Source organism: Haliaeetus leucocephalus, unplaced genomic scaffold (assembly GCF_000737465.1).
Source record: "Haliaeetus leucocephalus isolate CR32 unplaced genomic scaffold, Haliaeetus_leucocephalus-4.0 Scaffold156, whole genome shotgun sequence".
Lineage (NCBI taxonomy): Eukaryota > Metazoa > Chordata > Aves > Accipitriformes > Accipitridae > Haliaeetus > Haliaeetus leucocephalus.
The window spans coordinates 406,992-428,870 of record NW_010972592.1 but is presented as its reverse complement, the minus strand read 5'-3'; the positions used below and the strand labels follow the sequence as shown (position 1 = coordinate 428,870).

Sequence of the window (21,879 nt, the reverse complement as noted above, 5' to 3'; positions counted from 1 at the left end):
ATATGAATCCCTTGACTCGTATGGAGGCACTTCGTAAATTGGCTCACGGGAGTAGCTGTAACCAGCTAAGGTGCTGAAGTGTAGAGCTCTGGGGAAGAAACTGAACTGACTCAAAGCACAGTCATAGTTTTAACTTTATATAACGTCTTTCGCAATATAGTAGAAAATTACCTTTATGACTAGTGGGAGGACCTGTTGTATAAGTAATCCAGCCATGCCGCTGGTTAGTATCTCGCTTTTCACTTGAACCTCTCTGCGATGCAGGTCTTGGAGGAGTGAGTGCCTGGTGCAGTCTCTGCCTGGCTCCTTGGTAAGTCATTCGAGTCTATCTTTCTGTACAGTCACTTTCCTAACTGCTGAGCAAAAATAAGGAAATTTTTCGTAGAGTGCTTTAAAAGAGAGCTGCTAATCAATTTTTCTTATTATTTTATGCCCTGTGATTTTTACACCACCCCCACCAGCTGGTTAATCATGCAAAAGCTGAACACTTCATTAGCCAGAACATGTTTGCCCATGGGCATTTCTGTAGTAAATTAGTTCTTTCTATTTATACAGGTAAGTCATGGCCAAAAGTCTTTAAGGTGCCAAAGGTAAGGGTTCGAATTAATTCTTTTTCTGAGTTTTCAAGAGAACTAGGTTTAACTTCACGTGCTGTTGAGTTGAAATTACTTTTGAATTAAGATAGCGTGGATAAAAGAGCATTCTCAGGTTGTTCTGAAATACATTGCATCTTTCTGGATCTCAAATTTGGCCTCTGTAGTACAGCCTGCCTTAACCCCCCCCACCCCCAAACCACATGCGTGCACCCACCTGTATATGTATGTATACACAGTATCTACATGCAGAGACTCTGCTCCTTTGAGTGGCATGTGGCATATTGACCAGTGTTTTTCCTTTCTTACTCTGTGCCTTTTAAACTATTAATTGAAAATATGTGGTTTGTAGATGCTTTTTTCCCTCAAATCAAATGGTGCCCTCTGAAAGCCTAGTTTAGCTCGACAATGAATTTAGCTTTCAGGCTTCGGCCATTGCAATATTGTTTGAATGCCACCATTTCCTGCAATCAATGTAATTTTATATCTACTTGGAATAGAAAGTCAAGATGGTGATTGCCTTAATTTAACTCAGTGTTGTATTCATTAAGGAGCTGATCCCGAATTCCTTTCAGATCAAAGTCTGTCTTGATTTCAGTGGAATCTTTTCGGCGCACAAGGTGTGCGGTAGCCTTCTAAAATGTTGTCATTGTGACTGGTGAATAAAAACTAAATGTGTTGCTAAATTTAGGCTGTTGCTCATGTCAGCTTCCTTTTCTAAATGACGGTAAGTGCATTCCATAAATAGTATGCCTCTTATGTTGTCATATCTCTTTGGCTTGCTTTGCAGTATTTTACAGGATATTTGCAAATGAATTTTGTGTTCAGTAGGCAGGGGATGAAAATAACACTACTCATTGGGACTCCATTAACCCGCAGCTAATGAGGAGCCATTTCAAAGGCTGGATGAGTGTAATTCAGATTAGCCTGCGTGCCAGGCTGCTCTGCTCCCGCTCAGGCTCGCGCCCTGCCACGCTCTCGCTGCCGTCTGGAGGGACAGGGCTTGGTACGGCACAGCTGGCACTCCGGCACGGACTTTTGTCGGTTAAGTTTTCTGTGCTTCTGTTCCCCTTTTGGAAGGTAGGAGAGAAGAGCGAGAGAGTGCGTGTGTGTGCATGCGCGCGCGTAGATAGGTGACAGTGATCTTGACCTCCATAGTCAAGCGTTTTCAGATGTAATGAAATACTCTACAAAACACTATACTTGTGCTCGCTGGTTGATAGCATTGTTACTTGTAGAAAAGGGTACTACATGATGACAGTAAAGGTGGTCCAGACTGGCCCTTAATTAATTTTATTTTCAAAATCTATATTAGTGACTGTCATGAGGGCACCTGGGCACTTTACATCAATAAAATAATCAATTTAAAAAATGTGTAGACCAGAACTCTGTGTTCACTAACAAAACTCCTGTTCCCCATTACAACTAAAGGTCAGTCCAAGGCTGGCCAAGCAAGCAGGACTCACATTTCTGCGCCCCGGCGCTTGCCAGACACGGCTCTGGCGGAACACCACCGGCAGCAGCTTCCAGATGCCTGTGGTCCCTGCGGAGAACGTCTTGCTGCTGGCCAATGACTTGTTAACCCCCTGAAAGTCTCAAATTGGTTTCAGGACCGATGGAAAAGGAAGAGAAAGACTAGTTCGGAGGCCAGTCCTGATTAAAAACGTCAGTTTGCCAGTTACAAGCAGCCTACTGAAGTGCAGGAAACAGGGACTTAGTGGAGCTGTGATGCTGGAGTAGAAAGAGAGAGAAAGAGACCTCCTTCTGAAGAACAGGCTAGAGGTCTCTTAGCTGAAGAAACTTTATTGATGATAAATGTTACGTTATGCAAGCTTAGCAAATTCTCTAGGAATATAATGCTTCCCAGTTTTTTCTTAACACGTGTTAATATTTTATGATACCTGTGCATTAAGGGCCCGTTCCTACAATGTTTAAGTGAGTTTGGGCTGCTAAATTGCCTTTATGGACTTTTAAAAAAACACTGCTGGTCACTATGGATTAGCTAAATTCCCCATCTTGCTTAACACAATGATGATGTAAAATCAGCTTGTTTCTGTTTTACACGCATTAAGTGAGCATATATAATTAAATTAAAAGTTGTTGCAAAGCTGCATTTTATTTATTTGTATTAGTACATTTGGGGCAATAATCCCACTTTAATACATACTTAATTGTGCAAACAACACTGAAACTAGGAGTTCCTGGACACCGATGTAATTTTTTAAATGTGAAATGGTAATATATTTTGATGTCTTGAAATCCAGTTGAACTCAAGCTGAGCTTAAAAATCCATGATCTGATTCAGGAGAATTCAGTCCCATCTGGCTGGTGGGTAGCAGGTGTACAGTGTGTGTGTGTAGGGGAGGGAGGTGATTGCAGGGAGTGAAACATTCTTGTAAAGCTTTAATTCCAGTTTAATGCTGTGGTCTGAGGCTCTCTGCAGTTTAAGTTCTTGCGTAATTACCAACATCTATTGTTGGTTTCCGTTTCTAGACAACGTAACGGTGATGGTGAATGGCAGAAGCAAGTAAGTGTACAGCATTATGGAGAAATATGCTTTCTAATTCTTAAAGTTTTGATTTGGTTTCTGATCACACCCAAGACTCTTCATATGGGAGAGTGCATTTTTACAAATTGATACATACATGATCATTGAAGACTGAATGAGAAAGGTTTCATTGCGGCATTCAGTGTCAAGGTCTTCTTGAGAGTTGTTGCATGTTCCCACAGCAACATAGAAAAGGTTTGTTTCATCTATTTATTTTTTATAAAAGCAAAGAAAATGTATTATGCAATTTCTGTTTTCAGCTGATAATAGACATGTTCTACATTTTTGTATTACTGCGATTATAATGAAGGAGGTTTTTTTAATCTTTAAAAGTATTTTAACAATCTATTGGATACTTCAAGCAACTCTACTGGTCCCACTTTATACCTTGTAACCTTCAGAAACTTGTCCCAGCCATTCTCCTTTTCCTCTTTCTCCTTCCCTTTCTCCATCTTTTGATCACATACTGCCGGTTACCCTCTGCCTCTGCCTGGGACCTTTTTACTTAGGAAGTTTGAGAACCTGCTCTTCCTTGGCTTCTGGCATTAGCTATCAAGTCAGCTCCCTTTTACACTCCTATTGACTCTCCCTCTTCCAACTTTTAAATATTTCCTGTTCCTTTTCTTTGTCTTCACTGCTATATAACTTTGTGCTGGAAAGTCTTTCGGCACACGTGGGTTTTATGGGAGTTGGCATGCAAAGCATTACTTAACAAAATAATTAAGCAAACAGTCATTCTTCCTTTCTAGTTTTTAAGTTCATACTACTATAGTAAATGACATTTTGCTACTGTATTTCACGTTTTTTTTCCATGGTGAACTGACTAATTTCTGATGTAGAGTGGAGCTGGTACTGAGTTGCCAAGGGAAGTCCGTCTGGTTTGACAGACAGAATGATGAGCGTTTCTCTGGACATCCCTGTAAAGATCTCCCTTTTATTTGTTTGCTTTATGAAGTTACATGGAAGAGGTCACCCACTTTGACAGAGCAAATTCTTTTTTTCTAGCAATAGGGCTTTGCATGAAAACATTTTTTATTAAGCAAGTCATCCATACTGCACCGTAGGCTGTTTGAGTGTAACAGTATGTTACAGTCTGCAAAGTTAATGCAGTTAATATTCAACTGAACTTTTGGGGGGTTGCTAATCCCTTAGGCGGGCTTAGCAGAAAGGGCAAACATATTTATAGCACTTTGAATCAGACTGCAGTCAACGAGTAAGAGTATGTGTTATACCATGCAAATGTTATACAATTTCAGGAAAGCTCAGTGCATAATCATCTTTTAATAGTACTTAAGTTGGTGAAACATCTCATCTGTAAGCAACAGAGTTGTTGGTTCAGTGGACAACAGGTCTGTTAAATTGAGACTCTGTAAAAGGTCTTGAGATTCCTGTTCTGGTGATAAATTCTGCAAGTTCTGAACAGATTTATGGGCTGTTTAATTAGGAGCTAACTGTATTCTTTAAGCTCTGTCATTTGTATTATTCCCTAATAGGATTTCGTTGGACTTTGTCACATATCTGACTATGACTGAGTGTGTGCAGGGTTGTCAATAGCCTATTCCATATAGACCACGGTCTCTTACTGTTTTTGTAGAAGTAAGAAGATCATTCCTGAATGATCCTTCCTCCCATTGAATGGAAGTGTGACGCTGGGTAGAGTTTGCTTTGGTCAGAGCCGTGGGTGCACTGGGCAAAAGAAATGAGAGTTAAGTCATGAGCTGCGGGAGAGTTCATAGAGAAGCTGAAGTGCTCAGACTGAGAATGTCCAACGATGACGGTCACGTTCTATGAGACAGAAACTCTCCCTAGTTATGTCACAGACAAAATTTGCATTGAGCGCAAGGTTTTGTGGAAAAGCACATGAAGGCCCTATAATGCTACCAACCCATTAGGAGCCAGAGAAAAAGAAATTATGATCTTGGATTTTCCACAGAATTTGATGGTGTAGAATTTTTAGTCTGGTAAATAAGAGGTCCGTCAACTGGTAGTCAACAAAAAGTCATTTGTAGTTTTTTTCAGAGAGAGAGATTAATATGACTGCCAACAGCTGTAGTCGGTATGGTAGGTTTTTAAGTGAACTTCTGATATCATGCAAACATAGAATACAGGCCTGGCAAAGTGGCCATTTTATTCTAATTAAGATTTTTTATATATTTTACATTTTGGCTACTTCTTTCATTTTTTTCTAGATTTTAAATATTGGAATGAGTGACTACAACATGGAACTTGACCTTGAAGAGGGCTCAGGTGCCTGAATTTATGCATGTACTCATGTAATTTGTTGATTTGCCACTGTACCTGCACACACTTTTTTCCTTTTCTTTTTGCTCTTTGTAAACCATGTTGGCCATTCATAGTCCTTCGGGAAAAAAAGTCCCACAAAATAATTAATGTGTCAGAATTGTTAGGAAAAATGGAACTATTTTGATAAAGATTTTCAAATCTTTTTACTTGTTATATTTTCAGTTCCACACTAAATTGAAATTATGTATTGGAGTTGTTTATATCTGAAGTACCAGAAAATATGTAGTTTATTATATGCAAAATTTCAAATTCCAGAATGTATTAAAATACTCAAAGGAAGGAAGGAAGGAAATTAGAAGGGAATTTGGGCTAATCAGGTTAAGACACAGTAGGTTTGTAAGGGGTGCACAGGGATCATGTGGCTGACACTGATGTGGGTTCATTTGGTTCCTCAGCCTGAACGTCCCCAGCTTGTAGCTGGATCACGTAGCTTCCATCCAAATCCTAAGCAAGATTCAACTTATGCTTCTACATCTGTAATGAGACTCCATAACACTTCTGCCATGTTGTTAAATAGTAAATATAGACATCCATAGTAAACACCTAACTTCACAGAGTATGCTGGTGAAGGTGTGCTGGATCTTAGCTACACATCCTGCAGCCATCTTGGGGCTTAGAAATAAATGAAATGATCTGCAGTTTTATTGGGAAAACAAAGAGTTAACACTCCAGCGACGTTAACTGTGATAAAAGGTATGTGTGTGTGTGTTACTGTGCTGTACTCTATACATTTATGAGCTCTTTTTATAGTAGCATTCCCAGCAGCATTCCCAGGAGCAGTCCAGGTCCAATCAGGACTGGTATGCCATTGTGCGAGGTGTTGTTCTAATTCATGTGTAAATGTGGAGTGGTTGCTGCCCTGAGGATATTACAGTGAAATTACAAACAGGATAAAAAATAGTAGGAGGTGTGGAGGAGAAGGAGGGCAGCTGCAGCGAGGTGCACTTGTCTCATCGGGGTTGCGATACCAAATGATGTACCTCATACCAAATGATGGGCGTTTCATTTATTTATAAGTCTGCTGCCTTCAAAACAATTAGCCTTATTGTCTTTTCTTTGTGTCTTAGTTATTTAAACAGAAATGCAGAAAGTATGAAATGAATTGCTCCTAAGATCCTTCTAGCCTCCTGTTCTGTCTCTAGCAATGACCAACCCCAGGCGCCTCAAGGAAAGCTCTAAGAGCCTCACAATGGGCAGACATGGGATAATCTTCTCTCTACACATTCTCATCCTAATCTTTCATTATTAGGGATTAATTTAAGCTTTGAAGCAGGAGGTTTAAAAAAATATATTTGTTGTTCCCCCTCCTCCACCGTCAACCTTGTTTAAAGTATGAAATATCCTCCCAAGCCTGTGATCTGGGCTGTTCCTGGGGTAATCCTACCTGCTCCTTGGTGTGCTGACCAAATCTGCAGCTTGGGAACCACCGTGGTGGTTTTGCTTCCTCTGATGCCAGAAAGCACTGGTACATCCTTTTCCGCAGGGAGGTGGGCAAAGGCAGGAGCATGCTGAGCCGTTATGGCCTGGGTGTTCCCATGTCACCGTATGTCAAAGCTGTGGTGCTGCAGCTGGATCTCTCTCTTTTAATATTTTAGTGGCTAATTTGCAGTAAAGCACAATAGGAAATAACCATAAATAAATCTGGGAACCTTTGTATTAATTTCTTTTGCTAGCTGTGTACATATGAGCAGCTTGCCATTTGCATATGTGAATCTTGTCATAACAATTTCGGGAAGTGATTTGTTAATAATCAAGTTCTCAGAACAGCTCTAAATCAGTAATTGATGTATGTCTGGATTAAGCAAGCCTTCCGCCTGCCTATTTTGTGGAGCATTTTTGGCAAGTTTCAAGCTAGCGTGAAAACTAGCCATCAGAATAAAATTTAGGACAGCTGGGATGCTTTGCAGTGAAGACTTTTGGCTCCACAGTTCAAATAATCACAATAGCAGCTCAATTTAGCCTTTGGCTGGATAGGTTTGGCAGGGCACAATGAAAAATAATTATTTCATGGCCTGCTTATTTGTCCCTTAACAAATAAACTCTCTGACCTATGCAGGCTTATGTAAATATGCTGCCGTATGTGGGGTTGTAGAACACTGTCATGTCCCCATTTGGAAATATGTTTTATTTCACACTCGTGTTACAAACTTTTTTTTAGAGTTCTGTTTGGGAAGCAAAGAGAGGGAGAGGCAGTGTTGGATACTGAAGCCCAGACAGCCAGGCACAGAGTCTAAAAAGCCATCTAACAGTCTTCTTTCTGAAAACACATCCATTAGTATGCAGTGTTTTCACTGCTGTAATAATAAGAGCAATCATGATACGAACAAGTCCGTCTCTTCGCAGCCTTCCCACGCGGGATGGAGAATGACAGCTCCTAAAGCATTTGGATATTTGCCTGAATGTATGCTGCTTAGCTAACCACGGTTCAACTTGCTCTCCATCTTATGGCTTCCTGGATATCCTTCTCAATTGTTTCAGTGACAGCTTAAAATGTGAGACTTGGAGGGGGGAGATAAAAGCTTAGCAAAAGGCTTTTTGTGTGTGTATCTAAGGGGAAGTTTTATTACACTTGATGATGGAGAGACGTGCCACACTATTTTCTGTTCCTACGATTTTAGTATTTGCACTTTCTGTTGTACTGGCAGCAGCCAATCCATAATGTTGTCTTTCTGTTTCCCACTCTGGAGGGGGAAAAATGCACAGAAGAATACAGATTGATGGTTTTGTCTTCTGACACCACCATTTTGATTCTGAAACAGTAAAAGAAAGCCTTTTTCCCAATGATCCAAAAGATGTCTCGAACATCTGCCTTTACACACTCATGCACATATGCACACACACGTGCATGCATACAAGCACAGGCTCTCGCTAAGGTGGCTATGATCTGTTTTTAATAGTGGCACTTCTTCTCAAAGTGTCATTTAAAAAAACATCAGCAGTCATGTCATGCATCGGGATGAATTTCTAAATGTAAATGAGATTCTCTCAGTAATTTATTTACATTTGTTTTCAGCACAACAAATGAGACATCACGTAGCTTCATAATTTCCCATGACCGAGTCACCAGCATGAGGTGTGTAATTTACCCTGATTTAAGATGCTTATCTAGAGGTTCTTGCAACAATACCTGGTGGGCTTTTTTAATACTACTCTTTGCTGGCTTTTAACCCATCTACTTCACCTCCTTCTCTGTTTTTCAGTTGAAGAAGAGGTATAAATGTGTCTGCTTCTTGAGGCCTTTTTTTCAGTAGAGCTGAGAGGGGTGGCTTTGTTGCCTTGTTTTGTATATTATTTTCCCTGCCATTTCCTTCTCATTTGGTAAAACTCATAGGAGGCTTCCAGCAGCCACAGTGAACATCTTGGTTTACAATCTGATGATGCAGGAAGGAAATGCTGATTGTGGACATTTCTGATGGAAAAATGATTGTTCAGACATGAAGCATGAAGGGGAAGTGTCCTGCAGTCATTGGTTCTCCCCTTTTTTTTCAGCCAAAATACTAAATCTTATGCCTGATCTTGGCTCTGCTACTAACTTTGACTTTCTGATCTGCCTGTGGCTGAAGCGATACTGAGATTGAGAGGGGATGTGAACACCCATTTTCAAATAATGTGGACACAGTCATGTACTACAAAACTCATTTATTTTAAACCCGTAATTGGAACATTTAGATGTCTAACTACTTGCTTGAGTATTTCAGGTAGGTAGATGATTAAAGGTGCAATGTACCATGCATACAATTTTGTACCTCTTATCTTGCGGTCTCAGTTAAGGCTTGACTAAAAATCAGGGCAGTAGCTTTTGCTAGTTTATAGGGTAACAACACCGGAGACCTGAGAGACTTTGGTGAAAGTTACCGGTAGTTCAGTAGCAGTACAAAATGCTTTGCTATATAATTGTGATGTCGTAGTAGTTTGTGTTGTTATCATGTGAAAATTCTGTATGTCTTTATGGAGATCTGCAGGATTAACCGTATGTAGGTGATCTTTTCTTCACTGAGAGGAAGCATGACATTTCTTTGTGTTAATTCCCAAAGCAAAATTCAGTGTCTTCCTTTAAACTGAATAACCAGATTCCAAAAAAGAATAGATTTGGACTGTTTTTTAATGGGCATTGTACATACTAGGACCCAGCTGAGATTTAATTTTTGGCCTGCTGGCCATTTCCTTAATGTTGCATGGGTCTAGCACCAAATTATGCTGATGGCCTGTCTATCACCAAATTATTTACAGAACTGCAGTTAAATTATAGAAATCTTCCAGACAAGCAGTGCTCTGGGCAAATTATTTCATCAAAGTTATTTTCCATGGTATACTTAAGCAAAAGCTTACAAGAACAACATGAATCTTTTTTTGGTATGTGATTATGCATATGTGGTAACAGCCCCCTTTTTACAAATAGCTAGCTAGCTTTCTACCTGGGAAAACAGAAGAAACCATATGAAAATCACTGATCTCTGTGTTTTCCTCAGTTTGAAGCAAAAGTTGCACATTATGGAAGTGCAGGACTAGGGCCAGCAGTAGGGTGGCCATTTCTGCACACTCTCAGCTCGTTCAAGGTCTTGGAACTTTTTCTTTTTGTAGACTTACAATTGCACACCTCTGTGCACTTGTAAAATCAGGTACTGCGCAAGGTCATGAGCTGACTTTACTAGTTCTCTGTCACATGCAGGCCCAGTGGTCACTGTCCACTTTTACAGGGAAGTACATTTGTGTATCTGAAGGCAGTATAGGCTTTTACTGCGTTACCCTCAGATTTGAGCTGCTGTATGATTATGAAATGTACAAAGAGAATATAAATCCTAAAAGCAGCCCTAACTCCCTATTATAGTTGGCATCTTTTCAAACTCTGTTACAGAGTTTAGAAATATAGTCAGGGTAGAACATCTATATTTGGGTTTATATGTAATGGTCATACCTACTGGTTCTCTTGGAAAAACTTTGGCACAGATCACTATTTAAGGACTCTGGATGCAGTGTTTATGTTTAGCTCAGTGTTTTTTATCACTGCATATTTTTTTTTAGTATTCCATTTTAACGTGTTTGCACTGTGAGACAAGAATGCCTTCGCAGCCTCTGCACGGTTGTGCGCTTTTTGTTTAATGAATATAGAAATTCAGGTTTTAAACTGACTCCCATGCATAAATTCTACTGGGAAAACAGGTGCTTAAAATCTGTGTTTTCCAGACCTCTCTCCGCCCATATCTTCAGGGTAAAACTCAGCCACGTGTAGATGGCAGACTCGAATGGGACCTCTGCACTCAGGGCCCAGATGTCGAAAACCTTACACATGTGAGGAAGGACAGCAGGCTCAGAAATGCGTGAGAGCTAAAGGTCTTTGCAAAGTGGACATCCGATTCAATGTAATTTCCGTCCAGCGTGGGGCTATGTTTGTTGTTATGTGAGGACTGCACAGGGCCTGGGGGCCAGACCCGGGGAGCCCACTCTGGAGCTCAGCTGTGTGGACTCAATCCAGGCCCATGAGAGGTGGGACAGCAATAGCTGGGGTTTCATCATGTTGTCTGAGGATTTTTTTTTTTGATTGGCAGGATGTGAATATATGTGAAAGCTGGATCTCCTTTAGTCATGATCCTTAGCAGATGCAAGTCTGATTAAGAGCCCCCTTAATTTGGAAATGCTCTTAAAGACAGGAAGACACTTAAAGCTGGCTTTGTCAACAAAATGGAGGAGCTATGCTCTTGAGGCCCATTAACAGTGGTGCCAAGATGGCCGCTGCTGCACAAATACTCAGCGTTGAGTTTCTGAGAAACCCAAGAAGCTCCAAATTGTATACCTCACAAGTTCTTTACTTCCCCACTTGTAATCCATATCTCACTTATTGCTAGAGTCAACAGTCTAATGGTAACAAAAAATACAACCTTTCATCATCTATTGATTTTCAGTCTTTAAAAACTGACAATAAGCTATTTTTTGTCCAATTTCTCAATAAATAGGAACATTTATTGGTTTTTCAGTTTTATTGTATTACATTAGAATATATTTTACTGCATATAGTGGGTAATGTAGCATCAGGAGACATGTTTACGTTCAGCAAGTAACTTTTGAAACTGCATAGCTCAACTGAGATATGTAAACAAATTTGTAATACTAGTTTAATTTAGATTACAACGCAGAATACTCAGGCTTGAGCTCATTTTTCTATTTATTCCATTATGATCCTCTAAGTAATGGAGGAGAATTGCCATAAAAAATAATTACAGTAGAACATCAGTAAAGGTGAACATCTACTTTATTCCCTATCTGAGGGAGAGGGAGGAATTTTGTAGTTAAGTAAGCATCACAATATCTGGGTTTATTTCCTAGAAATCCGCCACAAACAATGTTGTACAGGTTGGATAAGTCATAAATTCTGTCTGTGTGATACTGTGTGTCAAACGATGTGGCATGAACAGCTTCTTTCTCAGTGACCTCTGTTACCTTCTCTCTCCTTTTAAAAAAGGAGGCAAATAGGAATATGATTTAGCCATGGTAGACTTTGGGATGTGGATCCTGAGTTGCCTTCCCACTGCCACCTGCCTTCACAGTGGAAGATCACCTGGTGGGTTTTTGCCTTTCCAGAACTTGTCAGGAGACACTGAATATCAACAGTTGCCTCTTGCTTACTCTTGTGATGAGAAACGACAATTTGATGATATTTTTATCCCTGCTGTAGAAGCAGTTTAAGCTTTTTAAAATTTTTTTTTTTTTTTAATTAAGAAGCAGTTAATTTCTCTTCTGGTGACATTCCGCCCCACAGCCACAGACAGTAAGGTCTCAGTTATTTCCAACCTACCACCAGCAAACCTGAGGTGGAGGTGCCACTGCTGAGGTGGGGATGTACAAAGCAACCTCTGCTTTAAACCGGCTGTAGCACTGCACCTCCAGCACTGGCCTTTGCAGACCCAAGTGGTTCTTCTGCTGCAACACTATCAAAGTGATCATCCCAGCAGGCTTCTCAGATGAAAAATTTCACCTATATCATGAAACATTTTCCTGTACACTATGAACATAGAGACAGTTCTGGCTTATGTTTCATAACCATTGTGCAGTAAGCAGAGAGAGAACCATTTGGGCAAAAGGCTTCATTTTTGGTGAATTGGGTGTGATTCTGTGAGGCATGGGTCCTTCCTCATAAGCTTCTGTGGATCTTGCTGTCATCTCTGCTTCACAGGATCTGATGCACAAGGAGTTAATAGATATCTAGTGACCAAAGCCATTTACATTTCTCTTTATATACAGAAGTGAAGTGGAGCATGTAAAATTGGAAAGCAGAACCAAACCTGAAATTTTCTAACTTTATGACCAGTGTGTGTGTGTTATTTTCCCATGATCTTTAATTACATTCTGTTCTGGAGAGGGGGGATGCTTAATCTGGTGCACCAACTGGGGAAAAACCAAACTGTTTTACAGCGGGAGTCTAGATGACACCACACAGCAAATGCAAAATCTGACATTCATATGAAAGTGAGCTAAGCAAGACCAATAGAGGAGAGCCAAAATGACTGCAGCAAGAGGAATACAAGTGATTTAAGGAAACCACGGTTTCTCTATTTATTGAAATATTACAGCCGACCTTTAAGGTGGTGGTGATATGATGTAGATTTTGTAGAGCAGCACCAAGAGAGATGGCTGTTACAAAGGGAACGTGTGATTGGATTCAGGTTCATGAGAAGCTAGGTTTAGAAGAGGATTGCCCTTCCCTCTTTGAACATATAATATAGCGGGGTAGGTCTCATTGCACTGAATGGAAAGATGCTATTTTCAGCACTGCTGTTTGCTGTGCTTGCTAATGAATTTCGAAGGGGTGTTTGAGCCTTGGATATTTACTGTAGAGATGCTTGCAGTCAGTTGGAAGAGATGTGACTGAACGTGAAGCTTAGTTCTGTGTACATACAAACCTGCTCTCTGTGATTCTGCCTCAAGTTGTATATTCAATATCAGTCTGCAATAGTAAATAATTTGTAGGAGTCCGGCTGTGACTTAAGGCTTCTCTACAAACAGCATCCAGAGCGCAAAGTCATGTAATACCCTTTTTCTTCTCTCACTGGATAAAATAGCCTTTAAAAAACTATTCCCACTTCCAGTCAAAACATTAAAGCCAATGAACTGCGTGGCCGCTTTTCCTGGGGTATAGCAAAAATGGTCTCTGCCCTGTTGTTTTGTTCTGATGTCTTCTTCATCCTCTTGGCTGAGAGCTGGGTCACAGCACACTACTGTGCTCTTCTGCACCACGGGGGCTGAGTTTCTGTGCAGAAGTAAATGTCTTTGCTAAACAGCTTGACTTAGCAGCACTATATGCTAACTATTTATTTATTGGAGTAAGGGATGAGCGGACTATTTAAAAACAGAATTCCCAGGGTATTCTAATGTCACGTTTGAAAGGCAATGGAGAGTCTGACCTAAAGGTATCCTGTATAAATAAACGTTTGGGTACAGGTCTTACCTTGTCTCTCCACTCTTTTTTTTTTCTTTTTTTTTTTCTTCTTCATGTTCATTAGCCTGCTATTCAAATGTCAGTGGCATGTTTTGTCTTGGTGGATAGCATGTTCCAAAGGACCCAAGTTCTTCTGAGGGAGAAGGACCAGGGCAGCTATGATGTGTGCCAATTTAACACCTTTGAGTGGCCTATGAAGGCACCTCTCCTGCTCCCCAGCAGTGCTAACCCATGAATTGAATAACCGTGGTGCCAATGGGGCAGTATGTCTTATACCTCTCTGCACCAGCTGTGACTGGTGTGGATCCCTAGGGTGATATCGAGGATGAAATGAACTCTTGTGTGCTCAGATGTGTCAATTATGAGCAGAGCATCACTCAACACCCATGTTGTCATCACATTCTGGGCAGTTTACCTCTACCCCCAGGAACAGTTGTAAGTGAGCTTTAATCTGGATTCCAATTTTAAATCTAACTTTTATGTGAAACCTTAGGAAAAAAAAGTTAAATTGTGCTTTGAAAAATAAAATAAATGAAAGGTAGAATGAGAGGGTGTAGAACAATCAGGATGTTTTTTTTCTCTTTGGTAGATGCTAGGAAGGAAAAGGAACAAACTATGGATCCTCTCCTCTTGCTCATTGTTTTTTGATCCAGCCCATTACACGCACTGGTCCCAACACCTTCAATCACTTCCTACCAGCTCTGTCACTCGGAGGCCAGACTTTACTCCCATACCTTTTAGCACTGCACTAGCTTGGGGCATTCCCTCGGGGCATCCTCTACACTTGCTACTTCTTACTACTCTCAGCTGGAGAAAGCACACTGCACTTGTGCATCGAAGCCCAACATCATGCTTCAGCCATAAAAAGGCCACTTGAGATCATTTACATTTTTCATTAGCCTTCTAAAGTAGTTGCTCAAAAGGTACAGTGACTTTCCTAGCTGTTTGAACTCCTTTCAAAGGCTGTCATTTTGGATCACTAGTCTACCAGTGGCCTGTAATTGTTATGCAAAACATTGCACAAACATAACACAACTAATTGCACAATTAAGATTGCTTTCTCCTCATCATCCCATTCATCATACTCCTCACTCACACCTATAGTCAGCATCTGGCATTAACAAAGGCCATATTTGTTGCATTAATACATTCCTTTTGTAATGAAAACACCTTTTGTATATCCCTTTGTTACTTAAGGGTCCTGTCAGCATGTTCAGTAAGCCTGAAAATGGTGTTTAGAAAGCCTTGTAGTGGACATCCATTTTTCAAATGTTTAATGGGAGTGTAATGCAGTGGTACTCCAGGATACAAACGCAGCAACTCTTCAGAGCTCAGAAAAAGGACGTGATATGGATTGGCAAAGGACCCCTCCCTTTTCTTAACAAGGTTGAAGGAAGTGATACAGTGTTTCGCTACTTTTTAAAGTCTGAGGCAAATAATGCAGGATAGCTTTTCTTCACAGTGGGCATTTCAAGGTCATCAGTCCTGTTAGCCTGACATAAGACACATAAGCAGTTCATTCTGGTAGTCCACAACAAAACCAAGCAAACCAAACCTATGTTGAAAAGTGCAGGACATAGCAGGGAAAAGTCCAAGAATGTCTGTGAAGCAAAACATGGAAAATGCCTGGTACCCTTACTTTGTGCTTGAAGGTATTGAGGGTGTGTTTACCACTCATGTAAGGACAGGGTGGGAACGTCTTGGATTGGAAGCCTAAGGAGGTCTGCAGCACCATAATTCCTCTTGGAAAAAGGAAATGATGTAAGTTTCTACTTCTGGAATCTTTCCCCACAACCCCATAAATTTAAAGAAATCAAACACAAACAGAAAATTGATTTTTGAATGACAGTGAATTATTATCATTAGAAGATGTGCAGTTTTGTGTCAAGGGAAAAAAAACCCCTCGGTGTACTATGTGCTACTTTCTGAAGCATTACTTAATGTACCAGTCATTGCTGGGAACATGGAGTCCTTTTAATGCTAGTCAGGTAATATGTCATTCTCTCTGTAGAAACTCTGTGCAGCAGAGACATGAGTTATATACTGATGTAGTTATCAGAAGATCATGTGGTAGTACTAATGTGAGTCACTACAGTGGAGTTTGCCCCGTTTGAAAATTTTACATAATTAAATGTAAGTGAGTCATTGTCTAAATTCTGCCAAAGTGCAGATGTCTTTAATTTAACATATGCAATTCAGCTTGCATATACTTTCCATAGGGTGAGCATCTTTTTCTTTGTACACAGATCCGGGTTAACTCCGGTCTGGGAGCTGTTTCCTTTCACCATTCAGCATGCAACATTCCCATTGAAACCCGTGGCAGCTTCGGTAAAAATAGCTGGAACACCCAGACCTTAAATAGACCTCTCTGCTTCGTTTTATGTTCTGCTGGTAATTCTTTAAATACACATAGTTAGATCAAAACAAGCATATTTTTGTTTCTGTAATAATGAAGGATATGGCCTACACATCCCAGTGAAATACATTCAGTTGCCTTCTATGACATCTGTCTCAGTACCAAGGTAAAGACCAGAGAAAGGATTAGAAAGGTAAGGCAAGTTTCTTTAAGGGAAAGCAAGCTGGATATGCTTACATGAATATTGGACTTTTTAAATTATAAACTTCAAGATGGTGGATGGCTTAGTACTCAGGGGTAGTTAAACCAGATCATTTTAGCCGAGATTAAAACCATCCTCCATTCAGTTAGCTTACATCATTGAAATTTTTGAAGATTCCACAAATTGTTTGGTTTCTGAAGATGATGATACCATCTCTGAGTCATTTGGCTGAAGAGGCGACAGCTTTTCTTTCCTTCCTTCCTTCTTTCCTTCCTTCCTTCTTTCCTTCCTTCCTTCCTTCTTTCCTTCTTTCTTATATTTTCCTCCCCTCCCCCTTTTTATCAGCTGCAAATCTAATTGTTCTCCATCTAATGCTGAAATGTAACAAAAGTGTGATTAACCATCACATTCAGAAGTAGCTTGTAGTTTTGCTGGGCACAGAAGGAAAGAACAGGCATATATGGAAATGTTGGAAAAACGTCTGACTAACTCATGAGAGTGAAAATGACTAAGGCTGCTCTGCTAATTTCCAAGTCACTGAGTAGATGCTATTTTTTTCTTATTTGTCAATGTGTCCTTATTAGGGACATTAAATAATGTTTACTACTGTAAATTCTTTCCCAGGAAGGGAAGAGTTGGATTTAAATCCATTTCAGTTTCACCCACAAGTTGGTCTGCATGATGTACCAAACATTTGATGAACTTGCACTGATTTCCAGATTCATTGCTAGTCCTATGGTCAGGCAAGTTTTGTATACTGATTTACTTCAGATGTTTCGCCCAAACTGTAATGGGGATGACTAGTTCATTTCTTTGGGAGTTTTACCCTCTCTCTATACTTGTAATAATAACCAGTAATATATGTAGGATCCTGTTCTTGAAAGGTAACCTTTGAGTCTTACGCCCAGTTTTCCTTAGGGACTATAAAATGGTGTGCTACCTTTCTTTGGAGCTCAGAATAGGAGGCTGTGTTACAGGAGAAACTTGTATATTTTATTTAAAAAGTCAGTTCTTCTCCCATAGAAAGACTGCAGCCTTATGCAAGAGGGCAGCATGTAAGCTAGCCCATCCGGAGGAGCCCACCAAGGGGGTATATGTTTCAAACACTCTCTAGGAGTCCTGAAAGCTGCCTTAGTAATTTATTGATGACAGAGATGAGAAATAAATTCCTCCCATAGTTTCTCTTCCCCACGTTGCTCAGTTAATACTTCTAGCAAAGGAAGAAGGAAGTTCCCACACCTTCACCTTCACCCGCTGCAGAGAGAGGATTACGCGGGTAAGCCATTCTGTGTGTCAGGTAAATAAATAGTCAGAATCAGGAGCATGTGATTTTTGACACCCTCAGTGCCTACTCCCTATTCCTGTTACATTTAAGTGTTCTGCCTTGTTCATGATGTCTGAGGTTTTTCCTGTTAATTTCCTGTCCTGTGTCCCGTCCCTCCCCCCACATCCCAAAAATTCTGTTGCAAAAAATAAAGCTGCATGGATGTGCCTGAATAGTGAAGCACAGTGTCCTAAATGATGTAACTCAGGTTTTTAAAGCAGGATAATTGCAGTAGTGTGACGCTTCTTTTAGAATAATTAGTCTTGCTGAGAACCAGGGTATAAAAGCCTGTGCAGAGCACAGTAATAATGCAGTTACACCATTTCCAGTATTTGTGTGCCCCCGCATAGCACTGCAGATCAGAGCAGGCGTGCCCACAATGATGGTCAAGGAATGATTTCATCTTTGCAGCCCTGTGCCAGGCCTGTGATGTGAAATACGTGGGATTCATTCTAAAGAAAACAGTGGCACTCATCTTCCATACTAAACCAGGAGGCCTTTGAGATCATTAGGAATCATTTTTACAAATAAGAGGTTTATGTTTCCGTTCATGGAGCCAAAGTCTGTTCTCATGCCCTGTTACTACCTGGCACTTGCCCATCCAGGAGTGAACTCTACATCAGCTGCATGCACTTGCAGATGTTGGGATTTCCATTTCAAAGTACAAACAATTCTAATATTAAAAAGGCTATTTCCCCAGTGGGAATATGGGTTGCATGAGCTTCTTGACTTTTCTTTTTTGTCTTTTGATCGTATATGATAACACCTTTAGATCTTTCTCTCACTTTTTTTTTTGTCAGCATCACAGTGGACAAAATGTCAGTAGAAGTTAAAGTGGAAAGCGTCCTTAGAGAAATAAAGGTTCTCTTCCACTGCCTGCTATATGGTTGACTCTGCTGCTCTTTTCTGTTGGGGTTTAGTCTGCTGGGGCGCTTCACTGCTTAACTTAAATTTACTTATCTGTTATATAAATAAGGGATAGCCTGTGCCATTAAGTAAATCTACTGATGGAGGGAAAAGGGATTTTCTAGAGTGCCTGTGTGCCTTTCTGAGTCATGGAGTTCAAAAACATCTGATAAGGTAACCTTCAGCTGGTTTTCTGCAATGACTTTTATCAGTGAGCCCTAAAAGCATTGATATTTTCAGGCATTGTAGCTGAAGAGAGCTGCAATGTCCTTGAACTACCCACTAGCCAAAGGAACAACATCTCCAAACTCAGCTGGTGAATTCCCATGTACTATCATATGTGACTTACTTTTTCTTTTCTCTCTGGAATGTCTGACTGGTACCAGGACCTTGGCTCTACCTGATATGCAACACTAGGCTGGTACTGCTCTCAGGTGCTGCCTGGATTTCCTGTTGCCCTCAGAATGTCTGCTTCTGTATTGTATAGTGAGGATAATCCTTTGTTTAAATTTTTTTAACATTTTGAAAGGAAAATAGGGGTCTCATTCAGGTCTTCCCAGTTTTGCATGATAGTACAGTTGAACAACGTGTACATGTGTTAATTAAACATCCCTTCTTATCACTGTTTTGGTAAGTGTCCTGTAAATTTAATCACTACGACACCTCTGTACACATTACAATCCTTTTAAAGATCTAGAGAAAAATCCTGGTGGATTATTCAAAGCACTAAATCACACAGAATTACAGTAGTTATTAGAGGCATTAAAACCTGTGATAAGAAGCTTTATCATGCATTTTTGGGGAGGCTTAGTCTTTATCAGAGATGACTGTAAATAGAAGTGAACAGTAAAAAAACTTGATAACAGTTTATTTTACAGTACATCAATAATCAGGTACTGTAATTACAGTATAATTACATGATAATTATTGCATAGTAGGTAACTACAGTATATTAGTTTTCTTGTTTTTCTATTATCACAACTACCTGCAAGACCTGAGCCAATAAGGGGCCTTATTCTACTACCATTTACCCTGGGTTTACACACACATGGACACACACACATATTTACATTATATATGCGTTTTGACTGACTTCAGAGGAGTTGAACCTGTTTACATGAAGGAGGTACAGGCAATGTGACGTGCTAAAGTAGATATGATCTCTTCCACATATACATTTATCTAGACTCAGGACTATAAAGGAAGGGAATCGGATTTTAGCTGTGGTTATATTTAGCTATCTAATTTATTTTTTTCCCTCTTTTTGGAACTGGAAAAGTTGTCGTATTCTTAATCACTTAGATAAACCTCTCAGTTACAGACCTACTCAGTGTGTGGGTGTTTATATTATATCTGTAGATTATTTATCTCTGTACATCCGCACCTGAATACAGATTAGATTAAGTCTGTTAATTGTACTTGGGCTGTGTGTGCATGCCTGTGTTTACATATTTCCAGTAGTAACCCTGAAATGTTCTGTCATTTTGGGGTGTAGGCTAAGTGAAGATAACTAATTAAGTATGACTTCTTCTAATTTAATGCTGTTTACAATGTTAAAGGTTCCAGTTAATTAAGAATAGTTGTGAAGCTGGCAGAAGAAACGTTCACGTTGAAATGAAGAGCTTTTCTTGATAGCAAGTGCTGAAGATGTAATACAAAATATAGCCTGTGAGGAGTATGGAGTGACTTCTGCTCCTTACAGCTTTGGTGGGAGCTCAGCTATACCTCTAAGCGCAGATATGGGCAGTGCACCCCAAATGAGCTACAGAGAGTTTGGAGAAAGTCCACAGGAAAAGCCATGAGGGTGATAAGAGAGTGAGAAAATGTGACCTGTCAGGAAATACTGACGATATTGGGGGTGCTCAGCCTGAAAAAGAGACGTCTGAGGGAGAACATGGTGACGGGCTGTAAGAATACAAAAGACTGGTGGAAAAGAAAGTCAGTCAGTAATTTATTCTCCATCTCCATGGTGAGAAATGGGAGGGTATGGGAAGTAATTTGTTAAACAGAACCCAACAAAATTCAGATCAGGTTTTAGGAATGGCCTTCTAAGGTGGATAAAACAAAAGACCAGAAAAAGGCAACTTGGGATGTTGTGGCATTTCTTTTGTTGGAAATTTTTCAGAAATGGGCATAGATGGTCCTGCCTGGAGGCACAGAGGAGGACAAAAGACATCAAGACATCTTAACAACACTCCTAGCCCTGTTTTCTGTGACTTGATCACGATCTGTTTAAGAATCATGGCTGTGAGAAGGTCGTGTGTTTGCAGTTTGCTTACCAGTGGGTCAAAAGAAAAACAGATGGATTGCTAATCTGAAATAAAAACTCTATCCAGTAAAAGACCTTGGAAAGAATTAGCATCCACACGGGTTTGGTAAACTACTAAAACTTCATTTCTATCAAGATTTCAGGGCAGATGCTACACTGGCTGAGACTGGTGGCAAAATTTCCCCTGGCAGTAGTGGAACCAACATTAATTTATACCGTAAAATCCGTGTGTTTTGCTTATCATTTTGAACTAGTGATTGCACATGCCAGGCATAGTTTATACTGCTTAATAATAAATTATACAGTGAGAAAAGTAGTGACCCTACTGTTAACTTTAACTTTGTAACTACCATGCAGGTCCCGTATCTAAAGTCTAGTAGCAAGTGTGAATGTACACTTAACATGCTCTAATTTCCTTTTCTCATCCTTTTGACTGAGTAAAATGTCGGGTAATACATTTACTATCCAGCACTTGTTGATTAGGGGACTCCATGTTTAATTTTCAGGTGAAATAACTCAGGTTTTTTTTTCTCTTTCATGTGTGAAACAACTCTCATTAAGATACCAGTAGAACTTTTATAATGCTTCCTAATTTTTTCTAGAAGAAATTTTGGGTTTATTTCTATAGTAGCTGACATTTGTAGTAAACACTGAGAAGCAATGATCCAGTTGGAGAACAATTTGCTTGATACACCAAAAATTCTTTCTGCAGAAGATGATGGTACTGTTTTTTTAGGCTGGGTTTGTCCAATTCAGTACAGAGAGGTAGTTTTATGTTTTCCTTGTTTTTTGAACATATGACTGATGAATAAATACTGTATTTACAACTTTCTAACTGTACTACAAGAGGACTGTGCTCTTGGGCACATGGAAAGTATGTTGCATTAAGTGATACTCCTAAACCTGCTGATGCTTTCCCTCTGGGAAATGCTTCAAACTGAGGTTT

At 40.0% G+C, this 21,879-nt stretch overlaps 1 protein-coding gene across 1 annotated transcript in view; it reads left to right on the top strand.

Annotated features, from left to right (window-relative positions):
- The first annotated feature begins 263 nt into the window (after positions 1-263).
- ESRRG (estrogen-related receptor gamma) overlaps positions 264-21,879 on the top strand; it is a 351,575-nt gene continuing 329,959 nt past the window's right edge. The window contains exons 1-3 of the mRNA XM_010562134.1: positions 264-310; positions 8,459-8,518; positions 9,259-9,302. The gene's annotated coding sequence lies outside the window, so the exon portion shown is untranslated. The remainder of the gene's footprint in view (positions 311-8,458; positions 8,519-9,258; positions 9,303-21,879) is intronic.